This window comes from Myodes glareolus, chromosome 10 (genome assembly GCF_982192425.1).
Source record: "Myodes glareolus chromosome 10, mMyoGla1.1, whole genome shotgun sequence".
NCBI lineage: Eukaryota > Metazoa > Chordata > Mammalia > Rodentia > Cricetidae > Myodes > Myodes glareolus.
In genome coordinates, this window is record NC_142035.1 from 60066251 (window position 1) to 60082676 (window position 16426).

Genomic DNA, 16426 nt, shown 5'->3' on the forward strand with positions numbered 1-16426 from the left:
CATACTGACTCTGTCACATGTGTGTTTTGCGCAGTGGCATGCTTTCGGTAAGGCCCACCAGAGCATCCACCTCTCCTGAGTCCTGTTTAATATATGTGTGTATGCGTGCATGTGACTTTTGAGTTTACTTTAGGTGTGAACATAAGTTAGCTTTAATGCTGTGTCTATGTGTATATGAAAGTTAAATTCAACTGTGTATATCTGTAAATGTACTTACTGTTAAAAAATGTTCTAAGTAGGTGGATCTCTGTGAGCTTAAGGCCAGCCTGGTCTACAAGAGCTAGTTCCAGGACAGGCTCCAAAGCTGTCGAGAAACCCTGTCCCGAAAAAAAACAAAACAAAATAAAAATGTTCTAAGTAGTCCAAGCCCTAATGAGCTCTGTTCATTAAATCTCATTCCAGACTAAAAAAAGCAGTAAGTCCCAAATATTTTAAATTGGTATGTGCTGGAGAGATGGCTCAGAGGTTAAGAGCACTGGCTGTTCTTCCAGAGGTCCTGAGTTCAATTCCCAGCACCCACATGGTGGCTCACAGCCATCTATAGTGAGATCTGGCACCCTCTTCTGGCCTATAGGCATACATGCAGGCAGAACACTGTATACATAGTAAATAAATCCTTAAGAAACAAACTATTTCAGATTAAGACAAGCTCACCGACAGCTGTTCCTGTAAGCCGTTTTCCACTAGCGTCAGTTCTACTGTTAAACTCTTGTTGCAAACAGCTTTTTCTTCTCTGTCTTTCACAAGTATAAATCTCACCTGTTAAGTTAAAAACCAGTACAGTCAAGCCTGGACCCTGCTCTCCAGGCAGATCCGATACTGAGGTTATAACTCATCTATACACAGTAAATAGCCCTCGAGTGCTCAGAGATATGGCATTTAAATGTTTAATTATTAAAAGGTTTTTCATAACAGAGGAACAGGTTGGTTCCTAACAGGGACACCCGCTCTCCTCCAAAGAAGATGGAAGACAAATGGGCACAAAATGGGCACAGAACAATGTTTATTGGTAATTTGCTTCTTCCAAATGAAAGTGCTAACCACTGGACAGAACTGTGTTTCATCTAAATTTCTGAAGGTCTCCAGACAGTGGACAGAATCACTGGAATTGATGGTCTAGCTATTTAGGTCAAGGTAGGCTTGTTTTCCTACAGATTTCCTACCCCACAGGATCTTCTAAAACCTGCGCTAAACAGCAGAAGACAAACACAGCCCTGATGCCCTTGCCCAAGACGACCATGGAGGACCCTGAGGAGTGGCTCTAGGGAGCCAATGGAGTAAGTTTTCTGACATTTTTTAAATCAATAACTCAAGTAAAATTTTATCCTTCTCAAAGATCTCTGATGCAGTTGGACAGCTGAGAGGTTTCGTCAGTTTAAAAGGACAGCCTCACCAAACAAATTTCAGTAATAACTTCTTACTATGTTCTAAATAGAGGGTGTTTTACTACATACAAATTTATAAAGGTCTTTTACTATATACAAATGTGTATACATACAAGTTATAAAGGTCTGAGGACAAATGTAAGTCATCAAATTTCTCTTTTATGCTGTCATTCATAGTTTTAATGATATCAGTAAAATGCTGATAAGCTACGAATCTAACTCTGGCAGTGTACTACCACTACCGAAAGATCGAGATTTTAAATTCTCTTGTCATTTTCTAAATATACTTTTCATTGTGCAAAAACATCTGTCACAGTCATTCTGGCATAAATATGCTTCTGTTTATACAATGTATGTATCTAAAACTTATGTTTTCAAAACCTCAAAGAATTCTTGTGAGTTCCAGGGAGTCAAATTGAAGGATTCAGCTTAAATGGGCTGGATACAGCCCTCTCAATTCCCTGGTCCTGAAAATTTTTTTTCTTCCTAAACTTAACTTTGTCCTCTACTCTGTCAATAACTTGCCAGGTTCATGAGACACCAGACAGTTCCACACCACAAATCCCGGACAGGAGTAAAGCTACCCCAGGATGTGACCAGCACCCAGATTTCTCAGGCCCCCCCAAGAAAGTCTTTGACGCCAACAAATAAGCAGGAAGCAGTCTTGAGAACATCCCAATACCCTCAACCTGCCATGCTTAACTCCTTTAATTATAAGAGAAAGGTGGGAATGTTGTAAAAGTAAATCTGCTGGCCTGGCCTGTCACCTGGGTACCCTGTCCCTTAAAGAGACAAGCCCTGCCCACTCCCAGTCTTCCTGTTCCTGCGGATGCAAGCAGATCTCTCTTTGTCCTTCTTCTGAAGAGGCAGCTTCTGTCTTTCTCCTGTCCCTTTCTTCTTTCTTCTTTTCTGTCCCCTTCTTGTCTCCACCCTTCTCCCCCATAACCCCTTACTTTTATGGTGTTACCAATACCCACTAAATAAACTATATACCCTAGCTCTCTCTGCATGGTGTATCTGTCTGTCTCCCACCTGCCAGGGGACCCGCACAGCCTTGGGTCACCCACTGCCACCCCTCGTGGGACCAACCTCGGGTCGCCTGCATCATGAATGATAACACTTACAACTCTCCCACCCAGTCTCTTCCTGCCCAGCTATAGGCCAGTCAGCTCTGTATTAGCCAAAGAGAGTAATACATATACAGTGAACAAAGGTTGCTCCACAGTAATTTAGGTGTGTTTGAATCGGGGAAAAGGAGAGTTACTTAGACTTGTGAACACTGGAAAGTGCTAACTTCTAAGGTAAAAATGAGTTTTTTTTCTTAATGAAACTGAAAGATAGGAGAAATGTACAGATAAAACTGGGGGATAAGAATTAAAGTGGGCCCATTATGGTACTGAGAGACCCAAGCCCCTACACAGACCCTGAAAGGCTTGACTCTAAACCCCAACCCAGTGAAAGAAACACACCCTGAAAACAGGACCAGAGTTAGGGGAAGAGACCTAGAGTTGGATAAAAGTCCCAGGACCATGAAACCAGGACCAAAAAAAACCACACTAAGCCTTAGATCCAGATCATACCAAAGATATTTGCCCTGGTCCCAAAATTAGGGTACATAAAGGTAAAGAGAACCAAAGAAAGAAACAGAGTTTGGCCCCAGAATTGGAGCCATCTCTGCCACTGATACAAAACCAGCCAATCCCTGAACAGGGAAAACTGACCAATAGCTGAGCCCCTAGAGGCTTGGACTTCCCTTCAGGTAGTTACTGACAGTTGGGGCGTTCCTTCAGGCCTGGAAAGTCCCCTTCCATCCTAGGGGGCAGCCAATTCCAAGCCTGGAAGTCTGGAATTCCCCTCACCCTACTAGGGGGCAGCCAATCACAAGCCCAGAGGCTTGGAATTCCCCAAGGCTCTTCCCCTATATAAACCCCCTGTGTTCGCTGCTCAGGGTCTCTCCTGTGCTGTTCCTGCTTCTGACAGACAGAGGGACCCGAGTTAACTTGTAATAGAGACTCTGTTTTTGCACTGAAGTTAGTCTTGTGGGAGTGATTTGGGTTCCATATCTGGGCATAATAGTATCACAGGCCAGTAGGGTATGCTGAAGAGGTGGAGCCAAGAAATGAGGTGCTGTTTATCACTAAGTCTCTATCGTTTTGTTTTTTTAATCAATAAAGACTCGGGAGTTGGGTGCTGCGGTGAAAACCTGCTAACTCAAGAGAGGCAAAGAAATCCCTCAGCTGCTTCCTCCTCCACCATTGCCTCAGAAAGAGTTTTCTCCCATGCTGTCGCAAAAAAAACTCCTCAAACTGAATGTCCCTCCCTTCTTCTTCCAGTGTGTCTCCTTCCATTCTCTTGAGTTCTTCTTACTCTCTCTGTTTTTTTTTTCCCCTGTCATCTGATTGATTACTCTGCCTCTTGACCTATGTGCTGGGGTTGAACCACACCTTAGCTAGTGTAGATGGATTTTTTTTCCCCCTTGGGAGCACCAGGTCCCCAATAACAACATGGAGACATTATTAATTATGAAGGCTCAACCAAAAGGTTAGGCTTGTTTTTAACTAGTTCTTCTAACTTAAATTAGCCTATATCTTTTAATCTATGTTCTTTTATGTGGCTCAGTTACCTTTATTCTGCACACCACATCCTGTTTCCTTCCCATCTGGCCGACAACTCCACGTTTCTTCCTTCCAGAGCTCTCTCTGTTCCAAAGACTTGACTAGGGGGCTGGAGAGACGACTCAGTGGTTAAGAGCACTGACTGCTCTTCCAGAGGACCCGGGTTCAATTCCCAGCACCCACATGGCAGCTCACAACTGTCTGAAAATGCAGTTCCATGAGAACTGACACCTTCACACCAATGCACATAAAATAAAGTTAAATAAATCATTAAAAAAAAAGACTTGGCTATACCTCCTGCCTGACTATTGATTACTTAGCTTTTTATTAAACCAATCACAATGACACATCTTCACACAGTGTAAAGGAATATTCCACAATAGCTAGAAACAAGTTTTCCCAATATGTAACACAATCTCAGAGTTCACAGTGTAATCAAATATCCTGCAACAATCAGGAATTAGGGACCTGAAGTGGTCTGCAAAGAGAGTTCCAGGCTAGTTCTAGTTATGTAGTGAGACTCTATCTCCAAAATAAAAGACAGAAAAGAAGAGAAAATTTTAGGTAGGGTTTTTTTTTTAAATCAGGACTGCTGGTCAGCTCTGTCCCTCCAGTCAGGCCCCCAGAAATACCACACAGAGACTTATAAATTTTAAATGCTCAGCCAATAGCTTAGGCTTGTTACTAACTGGCTTGTATATCTTAAATTAATCCGTATTATTATCTATGTTCTACCAGGTGGTTTGATAGCTTATCTCAGTATGGCATGTTCATTTCCTGCTTCCTCTGTCTTACTCATGAGTCCTGACTCTGTCCTTCTGCTTCCCAACATTCCAGTCAGTTCTTTATTAACCAATGAGAGTAATACATATTTATAGTGTACAAAAGATTGCTCCACAGCAGAAAATGACCACCTTTGTATGCCAAATAGTTGGAGTTACCAGTTTGGAGGGATGGGAGAAGGGAGCTGAGAGCTTTGTTTTGAACATAGTATGAAAGTGTGTGGAGGGGAATTGCATATGTACTGAAAGTATATACAAACCCCTCTCTCTTCCCCCTCCCCCTCCTCCCTTCCACTCTCTTTCCCTTCCTCCTTTATTCTCTTCTTTATTGACAGGCCCTTATTCAGGCTCTGTCTGGCCTGAATTCACTAATAGACCAGGCTAATGTTGAACTCACAGACATCCACCTGCCTCTAACTCTACCTTTGGTATACTGTGTTGCTGGATTGTTGTGGGATATTTTGATTGAATTGGGACACTCCAGTGTAGGAAGAGTTTCTCTGTGTCCCAGGGGTTATTCCCAAATAACCACATAGAGAGTTATTAATTATAAATGATCATCCAATAACTCAGGCTTGTTACTAGCTAACTCTTACATTTTAAATTGACCCATTTATATTATTGCTTTACATTCTGCCATGTGGCTTTATCTCTCTCTCATCTTACACCTCCTGTTTCCTTTCCATGCCTCACTGGCGACTCCTCTGACTCTGCCCTTCTTCCCAGTGTCTTTAGTCCGGTTTTCCCACCTAACCTTATTCTGTCTAGCTTTTGACCAGTCAACTTCTTTATTAAACCAATTATAGTGACATATATTCACAGAGTGTAAAGGAATATTCCATACTCTAGGCTGTCAAAAAAGTTTATTTGAATCAGGGGTGGAGTCAGTGACTTGCTGACTGGAATTAGTCACAGAGAAGCCAGCAATTTGGATAGGGAAGATGTACAGCAAAGAAAGGGTTGGGACTAGAGTCTGAGCTGTTTAGTTCTGGGGTGAATCAAGAGATGCAGCTCTTGCCAAGGTCAGCTAGGTCAGCTAGTTGCTACTCAGCCTCTCTGAGCTAGCAGGTTCTCACCCCAGCCTTTGATTCCTGAGTCTTACTGATCAATAGAATGATAGAGACTTGACTTCCAGGCCATGGGGCTGGAGACAATAATTAAAATACCAGTGGATTCATGTGCAGCTGATCATGGGGTATTTGTTTATACTGTGTGAAGATGTGTAGTTGTGATTGGTTTAGTAAAGAACTGAATAGCCAATAGCTAGGCAGGAGAGAATAGGCAGAATTTCTGGGGGAAACTCAGGAAGAATCTAAGCACACAAGAGATGCCAGAGAGACACTGAGGGAGTCAGACATACAGAATGGAAGAAAGGTAAAGGACCATGTGGCAGAACGTAGATTAATAGAAATAGGTAAAGGTATAAGAGCTAGTTGGGAACAAGCTTAAGCTAAAGACCATAATAAGTCTCCGTGTCATTATTAGGGAGCTGGAGTTTCAACAAGAAAGTCCAGCTACAGTACTGGGAAACATACATCTGACACTTTTTTTTCTAGTTAGAGGCCCTAAATTCAGGTTTTTTTTCTTTTTTCTTGTATATTCTGGTCACTGCAATAAAATTAATAAGATAGAAAAGGCAAGCTGGGTGAGACCTAACAAGGATTCATTTCATTTAGTAAAAACAAGTTATTGATAACTCCAGCAAGAGGAAGAGTGGTGGAAACTTTGAGGGGAAAGCCACAATAGAGGATATAAGTGAAAGAGAAAGCAGAGAAAGTCAGGAGACAGAAAATAGAATTTGAGGAGGAGCTGGAGGTCAAGGAGGGTTTTCTCAGAGGCGTGGCTATGGTGTGGGTGGGGTACTGATAGGAGCACACCAGCTGAGGGAGGAGCTAGAGGCTTTGAGGGATGGGATGGCCAAAGGGCAAGCAGAGGGTGGAGCTAGAGGAACATCTGCAAACTGTTTCTTCATGTGTGCCCACACTGTGCTGAAATAATATTTTTGTACACTGTGAATATGAGGCACTCTGAGTGATTTAAGAAAAAGCTGAACCAGATGGTGATGGCGCTTACCTTTAATCCCGGCACTTGGAAGACAGAGGCAGGTGGATCTCTGTGGAAGATTTTTGGGCATGAGAGGAACCTTGGTGGGTTCCATGGAGGGTGGAGGACCGTGCTGGAAACAGACTATGCCTTGCAGAGAGATCTTGGGGAGTATGAACTTTTATTAAGGAAGAGGATATTGGGAAGGTTTGGGAGGGTAGGGGGAAGAAGGGAGAGATACAGAGACAGAGAGAAAGAGAGAGGAGAAGAGAGAAGAGGAAGGGGGAGAGACAGCTGCCTCTTCAGAAGAATGGTGGGCAGAGAGATAGAAGAGAAAGGGGGCCAAGGAGAGCTTGCCTCAGTGGGGGTGGCAGAGAGAGAGGGAGGGAGAGAAGAGGAGAGAGAGAGAGAGAGAGAGAGAGAGAGAGAGAGAGAGAGAGAGAGAGAAGAGCTTGTCTCTTAAAAGAAAAGGGTATTGACAAGGAAGGCCCGCATAAATCATAACATTCTGTGAGTTCAAGGCCAGCCTGGTCTACAAAGCGAGTTCCAGGACAGGCTCCAAAGCTACATAGAGAAACCCTGTCTTGAAAAAGTTGAAAAGAAAGGAAGGAAGGAAGGAAGGAAGGAAGGAAGGAAGGAAGGAAGGAAGAGAAAGAAAAGAAAGATAAAAAGAAAAAACTGAATGACCAATAGCGAGGCAGGATTTTCGGGGCAGAGAGAATGCTAGGAAGGAGAAGGGTGGAGTCTTGAGACACTAGGGATGCAGAGCAAGCAGCATGGGTTTACAAAGTAAAGGTAACTGAACCATGTTAAAGAACATAGATGAAAAAATATGGGTTAACTTAAGTGATAGGCTAGTTAGAAACAAGCCTAAGCTATCAGTCAAGATCTCATAATTAATAATAAGTCTCCATGTCATGATTTGGGAGCTGGATGGCGGAACAGAGAAAGACTCACATCAATAATGTTTTTCTGTGGGAAAAAAAACTCTCTGAAGCTGTGTCTTTACCGAGGCGTATTGCTGCCTGGGGGCCAGCCTCCAGACAGCACAGGACTCAAAAGCATTCTACAGTATCAGGCATATACTAGACTTTTCTATCTGACAGGGTTGAGGGGGAAAATACTCACTCTCTGGATATTTTCCTTCAGACCTTTTCTTTATTCTTCTTTTGCATTCTGTGTTTTTATTTTCCTAGTGATTCACTTCTCTCATTCTTGATGTTTTCCTTCTAATTCTATCTTTATTCTTGATGCTTCCCTTCTAGTTCCTTCTAACTCTCTCATTCTGATGTTTTCCTTTCAAATCTTTTTAACCTTCTCATTCTTTTTTTCTTCTTCTTGTCTTTGTTTTGTTTTTCGAGATAAGATTTCTCTGTAGCTTTGGAACCTGTCCTGGAACTTGCTTTGTAGACTAGGCTGGTCTTGAACTCACAGAGATCCACCTGTCTGCCTCCCAAGCATAGGGATTAAAGGCGTGTGCCACCACTGACTGGCAACTCTCTTATTCTTGATGTTTTCCTTCTAGCTCATTTTGACTCACTCATTCTTGATGTTTTCCTTCTAGCCTGTTTTAGCTCTAGCTAATGCTTTCTCTATTTTTTCCCTTACAGCTTATATACCCAGCAAATCTTTCAGGCAATATGAAAACTACAATGTGGTTACTTTATGTTTTTCAGGTGAATGAATGCAAGTAAAAAACAACATGTTTTCCAAATCTCTCACATGATTGAACATTTTATATATTACAGGTAAAAAACAAGTTTTCCCAAGAACCTACATACATTGGTACCCAAGCAACTTGGTATAGATCAACTGTGTGGGCAAGCAAGGTCTTCTTCTCAGTCAGTTCTCTTATTGGCAGGCTGCATTTTGAGGTTATAAAGAAGGGGCCAATTACTTTATTACTTCTCTTGAAAAGTAATTTTATAAGAAATCTTAAAGGAATCACAAACCTAAACTTTTATATATAAAAAGAATCAGTCAGATCAATCAACTCTACTTTAAATCTTTAGGATGCATATCCACTCATCAATAGTTTTTTTTTTTATAAGAGGAGATTGAGGACAGAAATGGGTGTAAGGAATTAATCATCACCTTTGGTCATCAACCAGTCCTATCAAGAAAACTATCAATACTACTGGGCTGCTTTGTATTTTTGACCTTAGTTATGTGTCCTTGTAAACTTTAGATTGTTTTCTAGGGCTTACCATCTCAAAGCCATTATCAAAACATCTGATCTACCTGAAGTTATTTTAGAGCTTTGTTTCGGCTAATAATGCACACTGAAACCTGTGACTTCATTTTCCTGCATTAAGAGAATTAGAGCCAACCCGGCTCCTGGGGGCTCAGTTGTTTTTCTTAATCATTAGCCTGAGCTATAGCTTATGCAGCTTCTTAAGCAAAGCTCATAGGCCCTGGCTGTGTAGCATTTCCTTGTGTTTGTTCTTATTCATCAAATCTCTGTATAAGCTAACATCATCATTATCAATTAGACAGTACAGCTTAGGGGGGAATCATCCTCATGACAATTCACAGATAAAAATGTCCAGTGAGTGGGATGTTTCCATGGGATAAGCACATTATACTACAGGTAGTGGAGAACCTCTCCCCACATCCATTCAACCATGCCAGATACCAGAGAAAGATAGCAAACATATAAAGGAATAGCAGAAACAAAAGACATCGCAGGGTCTGTGGTCTTGGAACCTTGCCTGTCCAAGATTGACCCTTCAGAGAGTTTCTTCCTGATGGGCTGACGCCTTGAACTTCAATTGTCACCTGCAGCTCCTCTGACAGGGCCACTAGCAAAGGTGCCTTCTGATTGGTTTAATAAAGAGCTAAATGACCAATAGCAAGGCAGAAGGTATAGGCAGGACTTTCAGGCCCAGAGAGGACTCTGGGAAGAAGAGGAACAGAGATGCCAGTCAGATGCAGAATGAGTTGGACACATAGAATCAGATCGAGGTAAAAGTCACGTGTTAGAACGTAGATTAATAAAAAAAAATGGGTTAATTGAAAGTATAAGAGCTTGCTAGGAACAAGCCTAAGCTACAGGCCAAGATTTCATAACTAATAATAAATCTCTGTATCTTTAGGGCTCGAGTGGAAAAGAAAGTGTCTAGAACACTTGCTGAGGGTTTTCATTTGCTTTCGAAGTCTGGCTTTGTACAGCCCAGGCTGAATTTGAACTCCTGATCCTCCTGCCTCTACTGCCCAAATAACTGGTATTATGAACATGTGCCACCATTCCTGGCCCTTGACTTTGGGTTTTTGTTATTGTTTTTTTTTCCTTTGGTTTGGATTTTGCCCATAATGTTAGATAATTGTAAGGGATATAATTCCAGTGTAGTATATATTTTGTATGATTTTATACATTCATATCTTTTTCTTGGTGTTGTTTGTATAAATTTCTGTTAGTATGTCCTCATGGGGGAGCTAGAACCCAGAACTTTGATTATGCCAGAGAAGTGTTCTACCTTGAACTACACCCTCAGCCCCTATTATTATATGCACTGACATGTGTGTGTTTGCACACACACACACACACACACACATACACCACATTGTAGTTTCTATACTATTGATTTCATCCACTGATTTTTTTTTCTAATCTTAAACATTTAAGTTTTCACAACCACTAGCTCAAGGTGGATATTTTTATACATTTCAATCTCTTCTTACAGCATGCGGAAGAGAACGGTAACAACCACTTCTCTCTGTCTAATTATCACTTATGTGTCAATTTGGGCTTCATTTCAATTGATTCTTTTCCCCCAGAATGGGTCATTTTGTTGTGCTGGTAATTGTTTTGTTAGAGACTCCAGACATTGTGAATTTTGTGGTTAGTGGGACTGATTATTTTTGGATTTATAAAAATATTCTTGAGCTTTTCTTGGGTGGATTTAGTTTCTTAATGCAAATTTACTCTTCCCTAAGTCTGTTTTAAGATTTGATAGCATGAACTGATGCTGTACCTTAGTGGTAGAGTGTGAACTTAGAATGTGTGAGGTTGAGGCCTGGAGAGGTGGCTCAGCTGTTAATAGAGCATTTATCTGGTTCTTCTAGAAGACCCAAGCTCCTAGCACCTGTATGGGGAGGCTCACAACTGCCTGTAACCCAGATTCCAGAGATGTGACATGCCCCTCTGGACCAGGGGCACTCACACAGATGCACATACATCTCCATACAAACACAGACACACATAAACAATTTAAAAGATAATAAAATAAATTAAACAGTAGCAACAAAAAGAAAAAAATATGTGTAAAATCTTGTATTCAGCCCCAAGCACCAAAACAGAGAAAAGGGGCCAGGTGAGGTGGGGAGGACTTTAATCCCAGCACTGGGAAGACAGGGGCAGATGGGTCTCTTATGAGTTTAGGGCCAGTTTGTTCTACATAGCAAGTTCCAGGCCAGCAAAGGCTACAGAGACTTCTGGTGAAGAGGGAGAGAGAGAGCTGTGTAAGAGTTGGGTGAAACTGGACAGTGTGTAAACCAGGCTAGGACCCTTCTTCACAGCTGTGGGGAGTTTCCCAGCTGGCTGGTGGGAACAGGCATCCCTCAGGTCTTACGTGAGTAGTAGCATCTTTCTTATTTTTGGTGGATCTTTCCTTGGGTTCAGGTAGTTTCCTCCCTCTTAGACGAGGGACTGTGACTGGCTGAACGCTCCAGAAGCTGGGGTATAACATTTTTCAGAGGCCCCGGAATTCTCTTTGTACTCTCCAGGACTGTTCTGAGCACTACCCACTCGGATTCCCCGGACTCTGAACGGACACCCAAGGCTCCACAGTCCTTGTGGCTTTGCCCTGGCTCTCCCTCCCGTGGTACACGCTGGGATCTCAGCAAAGCTGGGGTGCTCCTGGGCCTGGCCTTATTTCTTTCTTATCTGTCGGGAAGCTCTGGTTTTTGCTGTGTGACGTACACAGTTGTGAATTTCACCATTTTTTGGCTCCTGCTGTTGGGTTGGTTGTTTCAGACAGGGTGGTAAGTCTGATCACTGATCCCTTCCATTTTTACTGCAAAGAAAAGTTTGGTTGAATTTTATTTACTTGTTTGTGTTTATTTATTTTTGAGACAAAGTTTTTATTATGTAACTCTGGCTAGCCTGAACTGTTCTGTAGACCAGGCTGACCTTGAATGCATAGAGAGCAGCCTACCTCTGCCTCCCTAGTTCTGGGATTAAGGGTATGAACCACCACACCTAGCTCTGTTTTATTTTATCTTAAAATATTTTTATGTGTATGAGTGTTTGCCTGCGTGTGTGTTTGTGTACCACATGCACACCTGGTACCTACAGAGGTCAGAAGAAGGCATTGGGTTTTCTGGTGCTGTAGCTACATATGTGTCGGCAGACTATTTTTTCCATCTGTCAGTTCCCAAATAACTGACAAGGAGACTCAGTATTAATTATAAAAGCTCAAACTTGTTACTAGCTAACTCTTATATTTTAGATTAACCTGTATTTTTTATCTACCCTCTGCCACATGACAGTACCTTCTTTCAACAGGGCATATTCATCTTGCTTCCCTTTCTGTCTGCCTGGTGATTTCTTCTGCCTCTGCCCTTCTTCCCAGCATCCCCACTGCCCCGAAAATCCTGCCTAGCTATCGGCCAATCAGCTTCTTATTAACAATGAGAGCAATACATACTTACAGTGTACAAAGACTGTTCCACAGCACAGTGAACTGCCATGCTGGGAACTAACTCGGGTTAGTTTGGAAGAGCAGCTCTTAACCACAGAGTCATTTCTCTAGACCCATTGACTTTTTTTTTTTTTATAGCACTGGGGATCCAGCTCAGAGTCTTGCACATGCAGCTAGATGTATCAGAACTTTGAATATGCTCTTGCTTAAACTCTGGAGCAGATTGAGAGGAACGTTAGCGCGTTGTCATTTTAAGGGCTTTTTGGAAAGAAATTATTTCTTGAACTTTGCAGAGCACACGTGGTTACTTTTATTCCTTTTTACACACCTCAGCAGCATGCTCTTAAACGTCCCATAGCCAGGGCCATATACTCAATTCAACTGCCCCAAGCATCAGGTAAGGAGACAGATATGCTAGGTGCACACACTGTGCTGCGTTAGCTCCACTCCAGTGCCGGCTTCAGAGAGGCAGGGTGGCTCACCCGTGGATGTGGGTCGCCTGCTGTTAGCCTGGCCCACTCTAGGCACAACGTTATATTCAGATTCTCCCTCTCTCATTGTTTGTTTTCCTAGTGACGGTGACTACACCCAGGGCATCTGCACATTTGCTGGCAAGCTCTCCCCTCAGCCCCAAGGTGACATTCTAGATTATTGCTGGGGTTTTCCAGTCCTCAGGCCTGGTGTCGTGGAGCATAGATAAGGTCAATGTCTCAGCTACTCTTACTCACCTGCCTTCCTGCAGCAATGTGGCAATGACTGACAAGAACAGGACCTAGAAATCCTTAAAAAAAAAAAAAAAGATTCTTTCTGGGCAGTGGTGGCTCACGCCTTTAATCCCAGCACTCAGAAGGCAGTCAGGTGAATCTCTGTGAGTTCGAGACCAGCCTGGTCTATAGAGCAAGTTCCAGGACAGCCAGGACTGTTACACAGAGAAACCCTGTCTCATAAAACAAAAACAAACAAAAAAAGATTCTTATGTGCACCCAAACCCCTGATGCCCACACACGCATCCTCCCACACACACTCTTAAGATCATTGGAGAGAGGTGGGGAGAAGGGAGCTTGCAGATTCTTTGTGGGAAGAGTTCTTTGGAGACTTGAGACAATCTGGTTTCAAACAAGCTATAAAAGGCTGACCTTGAAGCCAGCACGGGTAGTGCACACATTTAATCCCAGCACTCAGGGGAGATCTCTGTGAGTTCGAGGCCAGCCTGGTCTACAGAGTGAATTCCAGCATAGCCAGGGCTACACAGAAAAACCCTGTCTCAAAAACAAACAAACAAACAACAACAAAAACCAATAACCAAACAAATTTAATAAAAACTAACGCCCCTCCCCCAAAGAGGATGACATTGAACTCTTGATCCTCTTGCTTCTATTTCCCAAGTGCTGGGATTGTGGGCATGCTCAACCACACCCAGTTGAGGGAGCAGACTCTTCAGGGCTGTGAACCTGCTGGGCTCCCAGAGCACGCGGTGGGAAACCCAAGGCCAATTCCTGAGAAGATACTGTGCTCTCATCCAAGCCAAGGCAATATTTTGTGGAGAGGGTTGCTACAGATAGATTATAGGACATGTGCTGTACCCCTAAGCTATACCCCAGCCCAAGGCAGAACTGCTCATGCTTATGAAGATAAGTCACCTTCTCCTCCCTGGGACCGATCATCCAACCTGGTCTGATTTGGATTATTGTGTCGATGAAGAGGTCTATCGGGCCACAAAAACTTTTCACCATTGACCAACCATCATAAGACATCTGTCCAGCCTTCCCCCCATCTTAAACATTTAAAAAAACATTTATTTAATATGTATGTGAACATATTAAAACATATTTGTTTTAAGGCATGGTCTTGTTATGTTGCCCATGTTATCCTTGGTCTTCTGGGCTCAAGTGATCCTCCTGCTTTAGCCTCCCAAGTAGCTGAGACCAACAGAATCTGTATGATGTCAGCCTGATCAGGGGTCACTTATCTCAACTTAGTTATTTTGCAAGGAGCTGGCCTGCAGGGTCAGCTCTCTCTCCGTAGCCATGAGTTCTGTTCCTGCAGATTCAATCACACAGACCCAGAATATTCGGGGGTGGGGGTGGGGGACCACATCAAACCTGAAGACATTAAAAAAGAAAAAAAAGAAAAGCTCAACACACACTTTTTTTTCCTCGTCATTATTGTAACAACACAGTGTAAGGACTGACAGCATTTACATCATATTGGGCGTTATAAGTGCTCTAGAGACAATTGAAATATACAGGAGAATATGCTTCGTTATATGCAGATACTACACAGTTCTACACCAGGGACTGGGGCATCCTCAGATTTCAGCATCCTGAGAGCGGGGTGCTGGAACCAGCTCTGCGAGGATACTGAGGGATGGTGCCTTCTGACTTTTCCGCATTCTTATGTTCTCACTTGAGTTTCTGCTCCACTTAGCTAGGGCCGCTTGGGGTGGGAGGTAGATCTCAGAACATGGGAACACAACAAAAGAAAACAAAAGCGCCCTCTGGTTTGCCCCTAGCTTTGCCCCAGGTTGTTTGGCGCTGAAAGCTTGTCACTTCTCTGTCACTCACCTGTAAAATGGTGTAGATTGGCAGTCCTCATGCCAGGTCTTCTGGATCTGCCAGGAACCTGGGAGCCCTGGAGAGCAGCACTAGGAAGGGAAGCTGAGCTCTCCCTTCCCCCTCCCCAGTGCTCATACCCATCGGAGCAGCTACTTTTAGACACGGGAGTTCTTTGAAAGAATGATCCAGTCCTTAGGGGACAGTGGGGCTGGATCACCATGTCTCCTCTCATCTGCGTGCTTGATCTTCTGAAGCTGCTCCAGCCATTTCTTTCAAGATCTCCCCAGTCGCCTCGCGGACCCAAGCTCAGCAATAGCACTGCCCCATTAATGCCTGCCTGTGCATGGAAGCTGCTTCCTCGGCAGAAGCCCAGCTCTTGATATCACACCCCTACTGCCTGTAATACCATTTCAAAGCAGGGGTTCGGCCAACTTGTTGTTGCTGCCTGGTGTCATGAGCTGTGTCACATGGGATGAAGCCTCAGGACAGAACCTTTGCTTTTGGTAGGAAAAGCCAGGCTTTGGTCTTTGAGTCTCCTTAACACCCTCGAGACACCTAGTCCTTAGAAACCAGGGAACCTGTCCTAGAGAAATTTCGGGTTCACGAACTCCCACACAAGACCGAGTCTGTGTTCTTGTCTTAACTAGATTCTGCGCAAATTCTTCTGCCCCTCAGTACCTCTCCTGGCAAAGCTTCTTTGTACTCCGTAGCCATGAGAGAAGTATGCCCTTGAAGCCTGAGATGCAGATGGGCTTGTACCTGCTACGCTCCATTGTCAGGGGGCATCCCTGGATTTCAGAGGCAAGCGCAAAGGAAAGGAGCAACTCTGGGGTCTGCTCAGACTGTAGCCCTCTCTGCAGGTGGAAGGGGAAGGAGAGTTTACATAGAGACCCTCAAGATGGGAGCGTGGGAAAGGGTCAGAAGCAGAGGATCACGACAGCCAGGATCCACTGGCCCTGAAGCAGGCAGTTGTAAGGGGAATGAGCCAGTGGCGGGACTTTGGGGAAATCAATCAACCTTACTTAGTGTCATGACCAGCTGCAGGCCACTCTGTAGTGGAGTCGCAAAAACCAAGGAGACTGACCGGTGTGGGCGTGGCAAAGGATGGCGGCTGTTCACCAATAGGGGAGCATTCTGGAACCCACTTCCGGTGAGGGAATCCTCGGTTTGCCAGACGCTCCTAAGCCAACGCTCCATCTCCTCCTGCTTCTCCGCCCCCCCCCCCCCCAAGCCCCGCAGCCATCTCTGTCCTGCCTTTGGAGAGTGTTTAGTCACATCAGCAAGCGTGACGAGAGCAGGGCAGTGCAGGACAGAGGCCTAGGTTCAATTCTGGTCCAGAAAAGCTCCCCCTGAAGTGAAGTATCCTGATTACGATCCGATGGGAAGGGGTGAGATTCAGCAGGC